Source organism: Palaemon carinicauda, chromosome 35 (genome assembly GCF_036898095.1).
Source record: "Palaemon carinicauda isolate YSFRI2023 chromosome 35, ASM3689809v2, whole genome shotgun sequence".
Taxonomy (NCBI): Eukaryota; Metazoa; Arthropoda; class Malacostraca; order Decapoda; family Palaemonidae; genus Palaemon; species Palaemon carinicauda.
In genome coordinates, this window is record NC_090759.1 from 72,913,403 (window position 1) to 72,928,402 (window position 15,000).

Sequence of the window (15,000 nt, forward strand, 5' to 3'; positions counted from 1 at the left end):
TTCTGATTAGCGCGGTGCGTGCTAACCATCCCTAGTCTCTTACACTTCAGCGATCTCCTACGTGCCCGCGTGATTCTTCGCCTGCGCGCTAGCGTTTTGTTAATGCACCACCGCTCGCCAACGCGCCATCGCTTGCCAACGCGCCATCGCTTGCCAACACGCCTTCACTCGCCTACGGGCCATCGCTCGTCAACGCGCCATCGCCCGCCTACGCGCCATCGGTCTCCCGACCGCCTGCCCGCGCGCCCACGTGCCGGCACGACCACACGCCCACGTGCCCACGCGACCGCACGCCCACGTGCCCGCGCACATGCGGTGCAATGGTCGCCCGCTCGCAAACCAATGGTGTTCCATCGCGCGAACCGACGGTGTTCCATCGCGCGAGCGCCGGCTCAATTCCTGCAGTAGCCATTACTTGCTTACGGGTCATCGCTCGCCTGTGAACTATCGGATTCCGACCACCAGCTCTCGCCCTCCTTCTGCGCTCCTGCGTGCCCGCGCACGGGCCCTTCCACGTTCGGCCACGCGCGAACCATTGATTTACCATCGCGTGAGCGCCAGGGCGATTGCGACCGCGATTCCCGTCAGGGTTTCGCAACACGGCCAGCCTGGCGAGTCTCCTGGGGCGCGTATTTCCAGAACACGGTCTTCACCCCGTAAATGCAGAGCATGGCACGTGCAAGAGCAGGAAGAATCTTCAGGGAGGTCTGAGCAACCTTCTTTCCAGAACCTGGGTTAGCCCTTCCTCCTCGTCATTCCCTGCAAGGGTCTTGCCAGGGAGCTTTCCGTTCAAGATTTCTCCGTCGGGCAAGGGGTGACTGGTTTAGCCCTTCCTCTTCTCCATCTCGTGGAAGGGGCTTACCAGGTCCTTTCCCTCCTCGGTTGCGACCCGAGGTTTTGTACAAGGAAGCTCCAGGAAGATCATGGGTACTTTCCTCCTCTCGGGCTCAAGCACCTTGGCGTTCCGTCGCCAAGTTTCGAACTTACGGGCAAACCCGATGTTGGAGGATCTAGACGCAGTGACCGAGGGCTTACTCTCGGGTGTCTCATCCGTGGTTGTCGACAAGCTCAGACACTCTTCCATCCTTGGGAAGAGTTTGTTTGAGCCCAAGGACAGAGACATGGACAGCTGTTGTGCGGAGGAAGTCGACTTCCGTTTTCACTCCTCCAAGGTGCTTCCAGACCCTGCAGGCCTCCTACGCCTCTTCATTCAGCCTCGTCAGCCTAAGTTATCGGACCGGCTATGGCAGCTAAGACAAGGTGTACAGTAGCAGTCCCCTCCTGTCAGGGACAGGTAGCACGGGAGGCTCTCCCGGGGAGGCATAATCCTAGAGGGAGCGGCAGAGTTCACAAACTCTAGGATTGGCAACCCCCCTTGCAGGTCTCACGCTGTGGGGATGCCTAAGGTTACTCGTCCGGATAACAGCTTCCCGATGCCGATTCCTGCACGATCTCCGTGATCAGCTAAGGATATCGCGCCTCGCTCTTTCCATCTCTCCGTCACTGTCAGCGAATCCAGTGTCACCGAGCCTCTATGCCATGGGGTCGGCAAGAGGTTTGCCCGTTGGGCAGAAGGATCCATGCCTTAGGAGAAGGTCCTCCTTAGGGTCGTCGACGGCTCCCCCCCCCCGGCTTCTTCAGTCGATCCTTTCTTCTGGGAAATGTCAGGATGCCTGAAAACTTTAAATCATTCATTCATTCTTCTGGGAAAGCATCTGAGACGAGAGTTCCGTCGTCGACCTCTCAGCTCTGATCAAGTTTGTCGAACAAACTTCGTCCAGCGTGGAACAACAGAGTTGATCAGACTGGTAACGAGGCTGCAGGACTCCTTAGGCCCTGGATCGGGAGGATGGGTACTTCCAGGTTCCATTCCATCCATCTTCCAGGAAGCTCTTGGAACTCAGCCTAGACTACAGGTGTTCCTGCTTAAGATGCGGTGTGGCGATCCCGCCGCGGCATCGCAGGTTTTTCCCCAGAGAACTCTCCCTGCTTTCCTCATGGCCGCTCAGGAGCAGGCTTCCGCCTCCTTCGCTTTTTGGAGGTCTGGTCAACTCCGGTAGGCTCGGGTTCGACCTTCTTCGACACCGGGACAAGCTTCCGGGTCTTTACCAAGAGTGAGGGATCATGGTAATTTGCTAGGAGTCTTCTCTACTTCTGCTTCAACATCTGGAGTATCTAGCCATGATATTGAGTCAACGGCCATACCACGTTGAAAACACCGCTTCTCGTCCGATCAGCGAAGTTAAGCAACGTTGGGTCTGGTCAGTACTTGTATGGGTGACCGCCTGGGAACACCAGATGCTGTTGACTCCTTCTCCGAGCCTTCCCTTCAGTTGACTGTGGCAAGGCTGAGGAGAGTCGCAGTACCTGTTCTCAGTCAAGGAGAGCTTTCAGCCCTATCTTGGAACGTTTCCTGGGTGTCTTTTCCTCATTGACCCGTCTAGTTCCGAACGGTTGCCTCAGGATAAGTTCCCTGTGAGGCGGCTCAAGTTCCAGTGGTATCCAAGCAATGATTAACTGGACTTGCTGGTCCCTATGGGAACAGCGGAATGTTTAGACCGGCAATGGGTTGCCTATGGAACCTCTTGCATGGGAGTGGATATTCTCATCCTTTCCCCACATTTGATGCTGTTCTCGGACTCGTCAAAGAAAAGGGGGGGGGGTCATGTTCCGGTTCAGGCCTCTGGTCAGGACCTGAAGGGTACCTCCCCATCATTCAGGCAGGCTTAGGGGCCGTAGTCTGGCCCCTCTACAGATCCTACAGATCCTGCCGAGTCGCTCCATGCGCGACAACTTCATGGTACTGGCGTATTCCAACTAGCAGGGAGGCGCATTTTCATACTTTCGCATCGTGCAGTAGAGATAATGAGATGATCCGAGGTCCTCTCAATACCACTATCGGCTCGCTCATTCCGGGCAGAGGAATGTTCTCTCCAACTATCTGAGCAGAGCCTCACAGATAGAGAGTACCTGGGGGTCTTTGGCCTATAGTAACCAGCAAGTCCTAGCCTGGGGGACCTGATCACGACAGCCTGGAACTTCAAGCTTCCGCTGTTCTTCCCCCCAGTCTCAGACCCCAAGACACTTTGGCAAGATGCTTTCCGGTGATGGTGGGACAACATCGACGCCTGCGTCTTCCCACCATTGTTGTCTGTTGAGAATGGGTCTCAACAAGACCAGGTTGTCTGTCAACCTTTCGATGGCCCTGATAGCTCCGCTGTGACTATACGCAGAACGGTTTCCGGACCCTCTGCTTCCCCTGACGGAACTCCTGGGAGAGATTCTTCCACGACACAGGCTACTCAAACAACCACACTACAACATCTTTCACGAGCCGTTGCATTGCTTCGGCTTCACGCCTGGAGACACTACGCCGCCCCCTCAAGAAGAGACAACCCGCTACAGTCGCGGAGCGGAGGTCGCGTCACCTGCGATAGTCATCCGCAGGGGTCTACCAGGCGAAGTGGAGAGTCTTCTGTGGTTGGTGTCGTGGGAGAGATACCTCTTCCCTTGAGGCCTTTTCTCCAGCAATAACGGAGTTATTGCTTTTCGGCGGGAGGAAACTCTTTTCCGCTCTCGGCAGTGAAGCCTATCGCTCAGCCTTTCCCTGGCCTTCAGGCTGAAAGGAATAGACTTTTTCCTTCCCGCTGGACCTTTCTTCGCTCATGCAAAGCTGCGAACGTCCCTGCCCCCAGTTGGAGTGAGACCTCCTCCATGGAGCATGGTTTGGACTCTTTAGTCCCTTAAGAGATCTTCTCAAGAACCAGTACGTCAGGCCTCTGATCGTATTCTGTCTTGGGGGACGGTGCTCCTGCTCACTCTGGCCTCGGCCAGTGTGTAAGCAATCTTCATGGTCTCGTACAACTCCGCCCTTTCAAGAGAATAGGGGAAGGCAACATTCAGGTTCGCTCCTGAGTTGTTTTCTAGACTCAGAATCTTGGAGTCCTGGACCTTTGGTTCGACTCCTTCAAGATTTCGAGTCTCCGTTCTGTATCAGATGACCCAAACCTTCTCCTTCTTGCCAGTAAAGGAATCGAGGGGTTATCTTTGAGAACAGCTGCAGTTTGTCCTCACGTGCAAGCCGGTTTGGGAGCACAGGGAGGACACAGGGGAGAGTCACCAGTATACCTCTTCAGCTCGGACTCAAGGGCATTCATCTCGACCTGAATCCAGACCCTCCCCCGTCACGTCGCCCTACAGCACGATGTCGGATACATCACAACGTCCCTCGCCTTCGAGTAGAACTACTCTGTGACGCAGGTGCTACAAGCTGGAGTCTGGAAGCGTCTAATGACCTTCGCAGCCCACATCCTGCAGGACGTGACCCACAGGAGTATCAGTACATTTCTATCGCTCTGTGGTGGCTACACAACAGCTGGTCTAACCTCAGGCTCCTTTTTGGACAGGTAGCAGAAGGTTGAGGGCATTGTTATCAGGTTTTAGTCTGCATGAACGAAAGAAGTATGTCTGGCCCTTACTTCTTTCTTCATCGTCCCCTCTACTGGGGAAGCAGCATCCTGGTCTCTGCATAGCTGACCTCAAACCTCTGCAGGTAAACCATGCTTTCTTGTGTTCCGAGTATTGAGTCAATACTGACGCGTCCCCCATACCCTGACGAGGTGGTATTGGGAACGTCCTAACCCAGAGTTCCTTCTGGAACTCCAGCTCAACTGCCTAGGACGGGTCACACTTTCTTCCTTCACACACAAGCTTATGTAGGCCACACGTTTCCTTGCGGAGCAAGGAACTTGTGAGGTGCAGGGACTCCTTTTCTCGAGTGCGACTCACTTGGATTCTGAGTCCCCGGGTAAAGCCAAAGCCAGTATGGCTGGGGACTTTCCACCCTTCCTAAGGGGTAAGTCACCTAATGTAAATAGCGTGGTTTGTATTTCGGTTACGGAACAAATGACAAATTCGGAGATAATTTGTATTTTTCCTAACCATACAAACCTTAGCTATTTACACATATTTGCCCGCCAGCCCTGTCCCCCAAGTCAAGTCCTACCTCTAAGTGAAGTGAGACATTTCACCGGTGTGTGAGGGAGGGAGGGGTAGCAAGCTACCCCTCCCCCTACCCCTGCTAACTAGCGCGGGGTAGGAAACACTCGTTAAAATCTAATGGCTCGTCATTTCAGCTACGCCGAAAGTAATACCCAATGTAAATAGCTAAGGTTTGTATGGTTAGGAAAAATACAAATTATCTCCGAATTTGTCATGTTTGTCGTGTAGTTGTTCAGTTCGATGATCTTTCCCTAACTTATTTTCGAAACATTCTGAAAAGCTGTACCAAACAACTTTCTATCGATAGCTTCTTTAAAAAAAAACTATGAAGCGAACTCGTGATGAAGAGGAAGGAAGTGGTACAAAGAAAACGGCAAAGAGTGAAGCGAAAGAAAGTGAAACAAAGAAAACGGCAAAGATTGAAGAGAAAAAAATTCAATTAATTTTAAGTGTAGAGTGAAAGTGATTAAAATTAATCATCAAAAAGAGAAAAAGAAAATGTAAAAAAAAATATAAAATATAAAAATAAAAAAAATAAATAAGCTAAGTAAGGTAAAGTTCACTTAGTGTAAGTTAGAATAGGTTACGGTAGTGTATGTTTATCGTAGTCACCCTCTCTACCTCCTCGCTGCCCGTCTGTCTCCTCTCTGCATAGCAAGACCGACACCTGCACTAGACTTTCTAAAGTAAGGTGACGCTCAAAACCCGTTTCTTTTTTATTATTTCTTTATAATTATTCTTTTTTACATGTCTATTATCTAATAATTTAGTGTGCATTATTGTCATGTGTAATTATGTGTAGTAATTTATTAAGGAGTTATCATAGGTTTTTGGGCTCAACCACGGATTAATTCTATTTCAATGTATTCTTATGGGAAAATTCGTTTCTACAACCGAACATTTTCTACACCTGAAGTCGGTCGTGGAACGGATTAAATTCGTATGTAGAGGTACCACTGTGTATATATATATATATATATATATATATATATATATATATATATATATATATATATATAAATATATATATAATATATATATATATATATATACAGTATATACTGTATCATGTTTGTGTATTAAGTACAATACTGTTTAGTTTTTCTAATTTTTTTTCAGCTTTAAATCTTTTTCCTAATAACAAAACAACATAATTCACTGCCACATTCATTGCTTTACTGAAGAATTGTGAATGAAACCTCAGTGAAGTAAAACTTACTTAAGATTTGTGGCTTTAAACCCCATCCCAAAAAGCTCACGAGTAGTGCATTGAGCTTCTCTATACACGTCGCATCATTTACCCTTATCTTGAACACACTCTTGATCTTCCAGATATTAAGGCTCTTTCTCTCCAATATGTCCTTCAGACATTTATTCAAACGTTTCTAGGGTTGCCTTTCCTTCCACCTCCTCGCTCCTCTGTATGATACACTTCTCATAGATGAGTTGTCTTCCATTCTCTCCACATGACTGAACAACCTCTTAATATCTAATCCATACTTTCACATATGTAATCATTTCTACCATTTCCTCTGTTTCCATATTTCTGTCCCCTGTCATTTTTTTACACCATGTATACCACATATACACAAGTAGTTCATTTCAGTATCTTCAGTCGTTATCCTTTTAGTTGCATTTAGCATCATTACATCACTTCCACTAAGGAGAGTTTGCTCAACAGCTCCGTATAAATCTACCTTGTGTTACATAGGCAATTTAAATCTCTTAATAATCTTTTGCACACACTTAGCTAACTTTCTTCACTTTCCTAATCAGAGTCAATCACACCTCTCCTCTTACTTTGCCAACATGCATTATATTTACTCTTAGATATTTGCTGTCTATGAATTAGCAACATTCATTCTTTGACCATCCATACAAACATTTATTACTCCATCTTCCTCCATTTTTAAAACATTCCTGCTCACATTTACTCTTATCTTTCTTCTCTTGCCTATAGTTTTTGTTTATTCATATGGGTGTTTGTATGTGGGATGAGGGAGTGCATAACTCAGAAGTACTGTAAGTGAAGTGAATTTAAATACAAGAGGCTGGTGAGTGGGTGTAAGAGAAATGATTAGTACTGTGCGAGTAAGAAGTTCAGTGTACTGCTGGAGAGCTTTCTGTGTCGGTGTAGGAAGTGGCCAATAATGTAGAAATTTTCATCAGGATCCATCCACAATTCATTTGTTGAAATGAGAATTTGCCAGTGATTGGTGTGGTCCTTTTTTTTGTGGAGCCACTACGTTTCAGGGGAAAATACTTAATGTTATAAAGGAAATGCCCATAATACTGTATAGTACTTCTTTTGAAAGGTGTTGCACCAGAAGGTTGCAGCCTTCTGATATTTCAGAATGACATCTTGAATCTTGTACTACTATGCCGCTGTGCTTATTATGGGTCATTCCACCTCACATAGGTATGTGGATGTGTGTGGAAACGAAAGGAAAAAGTTGGAAGCTGTTGAGATGAACAGCTTGCTTGGTATGTAGAGTCTACTAAAAAAAAAATCATAGAGTTTTGAAATGCTTTAGTAAAAAATTAGGGGCAAGTTAAAGAATGGATCGGAGTATTTTAAAGTTGTTTGGTTGTATGGAAAAAATGGATGATAGTTGAGGTAGCCAATTGGAAATGTCCATGCCTGGCAGTCAGGTAGACTGAGGTTCAAGTCATACTCTAGCTAAAAAGTTTCTTGTATCTGCAACCTCACCATCCTTGTGAGCTAGGGATAGGGGGTTTGGGAGAGCCTATAGGTCTACCTGCTGAGTCATCAGCACCCATTGCTTGGCCCCTCCTGGTCCTAGCTTGGGTGGAGAGGAGACTTGGGCGGAGAGGAGACTTGGGCGCTGATCATATTTATATATGGTCAGTCTTTAGGGCATTGTCCTGCTAGCTAGGACACTGTCATTGTCCCTTGCTTCTGCCAATCATGAGTAACAAAAGAAGAAGAAGGAGAGTTTGAGACCCATTCAAACTCGATAGTTTCCAGTAAGATCTGCAACCTCACCATCTTTGTGAGCTAGGGATGGGGGGTTTAAGAGGAACCTATAAGTCTACCTGGTGAGTCCTTAGCAGTCATTGCCAGGCCGTCGACGGAGAGAAGGCTTTGATATTGATCATAATCATATGCTCAGCTTCTATGACATTGTCCTGTCCCTTGCCTCTGCCATTTATGACCAAACTTTAAACCTTCAAGTAGAGGAAGGTATAGAAAGGGTTCAATAGTTTTCATGAAACACTTCTTTGGAAGGAAAGGCTTTTATACTCAAAGAGCGCAGGGTTGCGAGGAAGATGCAAGTGTATATTACAGAATGTGTTGGGTGATTCGACACTGCTGATGAGCTTGCTGTGTGGATTTGTGAAGCCATGTATGTTGTGGAAGTTTTACTGCACGGCGGACTCATCCACAATGTAGCAGTGGCTAATTTTATTGCTTTTTTTTCCTGGAGGTTTTACCTGTTTGGGGGGGGGGGGCCATGTTAGATCATTGGGTTTACGTTTGTAGGGCGAGAATTGTGAGGATATATTTACCCTTCAGGATCCACCTTAGATAAAGTGAAGAAAGTTTATATATATATATATATATATATATATATATATATATATATATATATATATATATATATATATATATATATATATATATATATATGTGTGTGTGTGTGTGTGTGTGTGTGTGTGTGTGTACAGTGCTACCTATGACTTCGTTAATCATAATTCTGTTATTTTCAAACTCAAACAATTGGGAGTGGGTGGATCTTTTCTTAGAACTATTATTGAATTTTTTTTTTTAGTAGATCACAAAGAGTTGTTGATATGCACCATGGTGAGTATAGGAATGTGATAGCTGGTGTTCCTCAGGGTAGCGTTCTTGGCCCATTACTCTTCCCACTTTATCCACATGTCATGTGGTTTGGCCTAGAAAACAAGCTCGTTGCATATGCAGATGATGCTACTCTCTTTGCATCAATTCCATCTCCTGAATGTAGATCTGGGGTTGCTGAATCTTTTAATAAAGATCTATCTAAAATTAGTGCATGGTGCAAATTATTGGGCATGAAGTTGAACCCTAACAAAACTCAAAGTGTTATTGCAAGTAGGTCAAGGACAGTGGTTCCTCAACATCTGGATCTGTGCATTGATAATATTTCTTTAACTCTGAATGATTTTTAGAATTTTAAGTGTGATTCTTAATAGCAAATTTGATTTTGAGAAACGCATTAGGTCTGTCTCTTCCTCATTTGGATAAAATTGGCTTATTGAGAAAGTTTTTTTTGTTGATGATCAATTTATTCTGAAAAAGTGTTTTAATTCTTTCATTCTGCCTTGTTTCGAGCATTTTTCTTCTGTCTGGTCTTCAGCTGCCGAATCTCATCTTAATTTGTTGGAAAGGAACTTACAGTCTATTAAATTTCATATTCCTGATCTTAGATATTAATCTCTGGCACCATCGTTTTGTTAATTCGCTGTGCATGTTGCATAAGATTTTCCATAATTCTGATCATCCTTTGGATTTAGATCTTCCCGGAAAGTACCACCCAGTTCGTAATACAAGGCATGCTTTTAATTCTAATAGCCATGCCTTCTTCATCATGAGGCTCAATACTAGACAGTATTCCAGAATTTTACTCCAGCAGTGACCAACTCGTGGAATGATCTTCCTAATCAGATAGTTAAATTGGTGGAACTTCTAAAGTTCAAAATTGCAGCCCATGTTTTTATGTTTTAACAGGATACCATAAGTCTTTTTATAGTTTATATATGAAAGATGTTTTGATTTGTTTTGTTATTCTTAAAGTGCTTTACTTTAATTGTTCATTATTTTTGTAGTTTGTTTATTTCCTTTATTCACTGGGCTATTTTTCTCTGTTGGAGCCCTTGGGCTTATAGCATCTTGCTTTTCTAACTAGAGTTGTAGCTTAGTAATAATTATATATATATATATATATATATATATATATATATATATATATATATATATATAAAGCTTTTTTATCAATTATACACTTTACATACACCGTAATATACATATAAATTACGCATACTAAAATATCGTACGCATGCTATTTTTGCGAAACAAATTCTTACCCCCATCCTCAGACATGTATTGTACTTGTTTGAATATTCAGTCAGTAAAATGAAATAAGAAAAAGACTTGGTGTGAAGTCTTACTGTGCTACAAATATTGAGAACGCTGCAATTCATCCTGCCCCAAAATAGGCCATTGTTGACGAAATTATTTCCGGCACACGTCCCAAGATTAAACGCAACCACCCGAAAGGCGCCGCCCTCCGAAATGTCGCTGGCGAGTTTAGCTACTCAAAGAAAAAAAGAAAAAAAAATGCATAGAAATTGTGGCGTTTTGGACTCTGTCGAAGGAGTGTGCATTTGCTTGCTTTGGGGGAATTCTCTGAATGTTGTTTCAGGTTTTGTTTGATTCAATTTTGTTCTTTTATTTAAACGAGTGGCTTTACTGTCTTGAAATGGAAGGTGTAACCTTGGGGCGAGTCTCTCTCTCTCTCTCTCTCTCTCTCTCTCTCTCTCTCTCCTCTCTCTCTCTCTCTCAATGATTTCTATTTGTGTAAACCTTTTGTACTTCAATTGGAGTCTCTCCCTCCCTCTCTCTCTCTCTCTCTCTCTCTCTCTCTCTCTGCGATAGAAATAACAATATATTTGCAAAGAGACGCGGGTTATCACCGTTGCTAAACCAAACTTGCATTCTTATTAGCACTGGCTAAAATTGTTCTCCTCCAGTGGTGGAAATGTCTCTTGGGAGACAAAGAGTTTTCGTTGTTTCAAACGAAGATTCTCTCTCTCACTTTTCCTAATTGGAACCTCTCCCTTCGCCCCTTTATGGAGGCCGTTGTGCTTCCTGGGAATTGCTTGCAATTGCATTTGCTGGGCAATAAGAAGGGTTAGAAGATCGTTTTGGACCACGAATTAATTATCTTTGGCTTTTAGATTGAATCATTGGTTGTGTTCGCTGTCAAGGTATAGCCTTTGTAACGGCGCATCTAATGATCTTGCGATGTATTTTAGATTTGAGTTTATATTTCTTCTATATTTTTCTTTGTCTCCATATCAGGTTTAAAGTTTCTTTCTTATTTTACATATTTCTTTTACTAAGTAAAAAGATCGTACACTGATTTTAGCTAGATCTCTATCAAGGGATTCAGCAACCCAAGATCTACTACATTTAGGTGATGGAATTGATGCTAAGAGAGTAGTATCATCTGCATCTAGAAATCTTGCGGCGTATTTTAGATTTGAGTTTATATTTCTTCTATATTTTTCTGTCTCCACATCGCGTATACAAATTCTTTCTTATTTTCACATATTTCTTTTGCTAAGTAAAAAGATCGTGCACTGATTTTAGCTAGATCTCTATCAAGGGATTCAGCAACCCAAGATCTACCACATTTAGGTGATGGAATTGATGCTAAGAGAGTAGTATCATCTGCATCTAGAAATCTTGCGGCGTATTTTAGATTTGAATTTATATTTCTTCTATATTTTGTCTGTCTCCAGGTCAGGTTTAAAATTTCTTTCTTATTTTCTACGTTTCGTTTCCAAAATGGAAATGACCACATCAGGTTTCCGATGTCTTTCTTATTTTATATATTTATTTTACAAAATCAAAATGATCTTACTATTTTCTTTAAGTCTTCTTTGTAAGGTTTTTTCGTATTTCAATTTATTCATTTATTTCTTTTCCTGATAAAAAAAATAGCTTGAATCTTCGTTAATATATTCACCAAAATTACAGTTTACACTTTCCCCATTTGGTCTGTTTATAATGTTTATTTTTAACGTGTTTGTTCCTTTTTTAAAGTGTTATACTAATGCAAATTGATTGTCATATATTTGTTCTTTTTCAATTTTTCTTTCTACTTTCTGTATTTCAAAGCTCACTTCACCACCTAATTCTTCTTTCCATTATTCAGTATCACAATTTCTGGTTTCTGATTTTATGCCTCTCTTGGTCCTTCTTATTGACCTTATATCCAAGTTTAATTAGTGCAGGTACTTTGCTGGTTGTTTATACTATCTTCTTTCTTTTTATTATTATTATTATTATTATTATTGTTATTACTTTCTAAGGTACAACACTTGTTGGAAAAGCAGGATGCTATAAGCCCAGTGACCCCAACAGGGAAAAAAGCTCAGTGAGGAAAGGAAATAAAAGAGGTAATGAACAATTAAAATAGAGTATTTTAAGAACAGTAACAACACTAAAATAAACATTTCATATATAAGCTATAACAACTAACAAAAGAAAAGAAAGAGAACTAAGTGTACCCTCAAGCTAGAGAACTCTAACCCAAGACAGTGGAAGGTTTGTTGAAATTTTTATAGTTTGTATAGGAAATATTTTTTAATACTGTTATTAGAATATTTTAGTCTTCCATGTTTTCTTTCCTCAGTGGGCTATTTTCCTTGTTGTGGCCCCTGGGCTTATAGCATCCTGCTCTTCCAACTGGGGTTGTAACTTAGCAAGTAATCATCATGATAATAATAATAATAATAATAATAATAATAATAATAATAATAATAATAATAACAATAATAATAATAGTAGTGTATTCCTTTAAACTATTTTCTTCGTAGTACAGCTGTGGATTTCCCCAGTTACCCTTTGTCCCTGAATGGGCTCCCAAACCCCAGCGCCTGGTCATATAGCTCAAACGCCATAAATTAATCAGTAAATCCATTAATTGTGATATTTGTTGACATCCCACTTTCTCCGAAGATATCAGCTGGATACTAATTATAATAGTTTTCCCCTTGATAAAACTAGCCATTTTCTTTTTCAAAGAACAGTTTATATTTTCTTTTTCAACGCTGGTTATTCCAGGGGGTTACTTATCGTTTCTCTCGGTAATTACGATTAGAGAATAGAAGTATATTTATTCCCGATGAAGGAAATTCAAAAATTCTGGATGGTTTTCCAATGGCTGAGGAACTGGATGATATTTCATTTATTCTAGGTTGTGGATAGCTTTCCATTTATTCTAGGTTGTGGATAGCTTTCCATTTATTCTAGGTTGTGGATAAGATTCCATTTATTCAAGGTTGTGGATAGTATTCTATTTATTCAAGGTTGTGGATAGCATTTATTTGTTTTAGTTTGTGGATAGCATTCCATTTATTCAAGGTTGTGGATAACATTCAATTTATTCTAGGTTGTGGATAGTATTCCATTTATTCAAGGTTGTTGATAGGATTCCATTTATTCTAGGTTGTGGATAGCTTTCTATTTATTCTAGGTTGTGGATAGCATTCCATTTATTCTAGGTTGTGGAGACTTTCCATTTATTCAAGGTTGTGGATAACATTCCATTTATTCAAGGTTGTGGATAGCATTCCATTTATTCAAGGTTGTGGATAGTATTCCATTTATTCTAGGTTGTGGATAGCATTCCATTTATTCAAGGTTGTGGATGGCATTCCATTTATTCAAGGTTGTTGATACTTTCCATTTATTCAAGGTTGTGGATAGCATTCCATTTATTCAAGGTTGTGGATAGCATTCCATTTATTCAAGGTTGTGGATACTTTCCATTTATTCAAGGTTGTGGATAGCATTCCATTTATTCTAGATTTTGGATACTTTCCATTTATTCTAGGCTGTGGATAGCTTTCCATTTATTCAAGGTTGTGGATAGCATTCCATTTATTCTAGGTTGTGGATACTTTCCATTTATTCAAGGTTGTGGATAGCATTCCATTTATTCTAGGTTTTGGATACTTTCCATTTATTCAAGGTTTCCATTTATTCAAGGTTGTGGATAGCATTCCATTTATTCAAGGTTGTGGATAGTATTCCATTTATTCAAGGTTGTGGATAGCATTCCATGTATTCAAGGTTGTGGATAGCATTCCATTTATTCTAGGTTGTGGTTTCTTTCCATTTATTCAAGGTTGTGGATAGCATTCCATGTATTCAAGGTTGTGGATAGCATTCCATTTATTCTAGGTTGTGGATACTTTCCATTTATTCAAGGTTGTGGATAGCATTCGCATTTATTCAAGGTTGTGGATAGCATTCCATTTATTCTAGATTGTGGATAGCATTCCATTTATTCAAGGTTGTGGATAGCATTCCATTTATTCTAGGTTGTGGATAGCATTCCATTTATTCTAGGTTGTGGATAACATTCCATTTATTCTAGGTTGTGGATGGCATTCCATTTATTCAAGGTTGTGGATGGCATTCCATTTATTCAAGGTTTTGGATAACATTCCATTTATTCTAGGTTGTGGATAGCTTTCCATTTATTCTAATTTGTGGATAGCATTCCATTTATTCTTGGGAATGGAAGGACATTCCATGCACGAAATGAACATATAATTTTCTAGACTCCAAGCTGTGTATTGTACCCCATATTCAAAAGGAGCCAGAAGATTTGCCATTCAGTGATGAACTCTTCACTCCATACATGTAAGCCAGTAGGTTGCGTAGTCCCGCCAGTGCGCCTCTTGCTCTACGCTGTATGTAATCCTTTTATTAACTCTGAAGCATCCCTTCAGCTCCCGGTGGCAATCTCTTTTCAGCCTTTTACTGTGCTGTCCAACTCTTTCAACTTTTACTTCATAGTGCAACAGATGAGTTTCTTTCCCCCCCCCCCCACCTCTTGTTTACGTAGTGTGCTGAAAAACCTCTCCGGCCCCAGTGTGATTTTTATGACTCAATATTACAAAATGGTATACACAACCCGTCAAAAATGACGGCTAAATATTAAGATGGATATGCACATAAATTCAACCCTTCCCACTTCTCCCCCCTTTAGCTACAACACGGCAGTTTGTGGAATTCGTAAGAGATCGTTGTTTCCACAAGTGGTTCCCGCTCAGCATATATATATACATATATATATATATATATATATATATATATAATATATATATATATACATATATATATATTATATATATATATATATATACATATATATATATATATATATATATATATATATATATATATATTGTGTGTGT

At 41.6% G+C, this 15,000-nt stretch overlaps 1 non-coding gene across 1 annotated transcript; it reads left to right on the forward strand.

Annotated features, from left to right (window-relative positions):
* Nucleotides 1-2,191: 2,191 nt before the first annotated feature.
* Nucleotides 2,192-2,310, forward strand: LOC137628035 (5S ribosomal RNA). The gene has a single exon (XR_011041323.1). It is a non-coding gene; the product is annotated as a 5S ribosomal RNA (ribosomal RNA).
* Nucleotides 2,311-15,000: the final 12,690 nt, after the last annotated feature.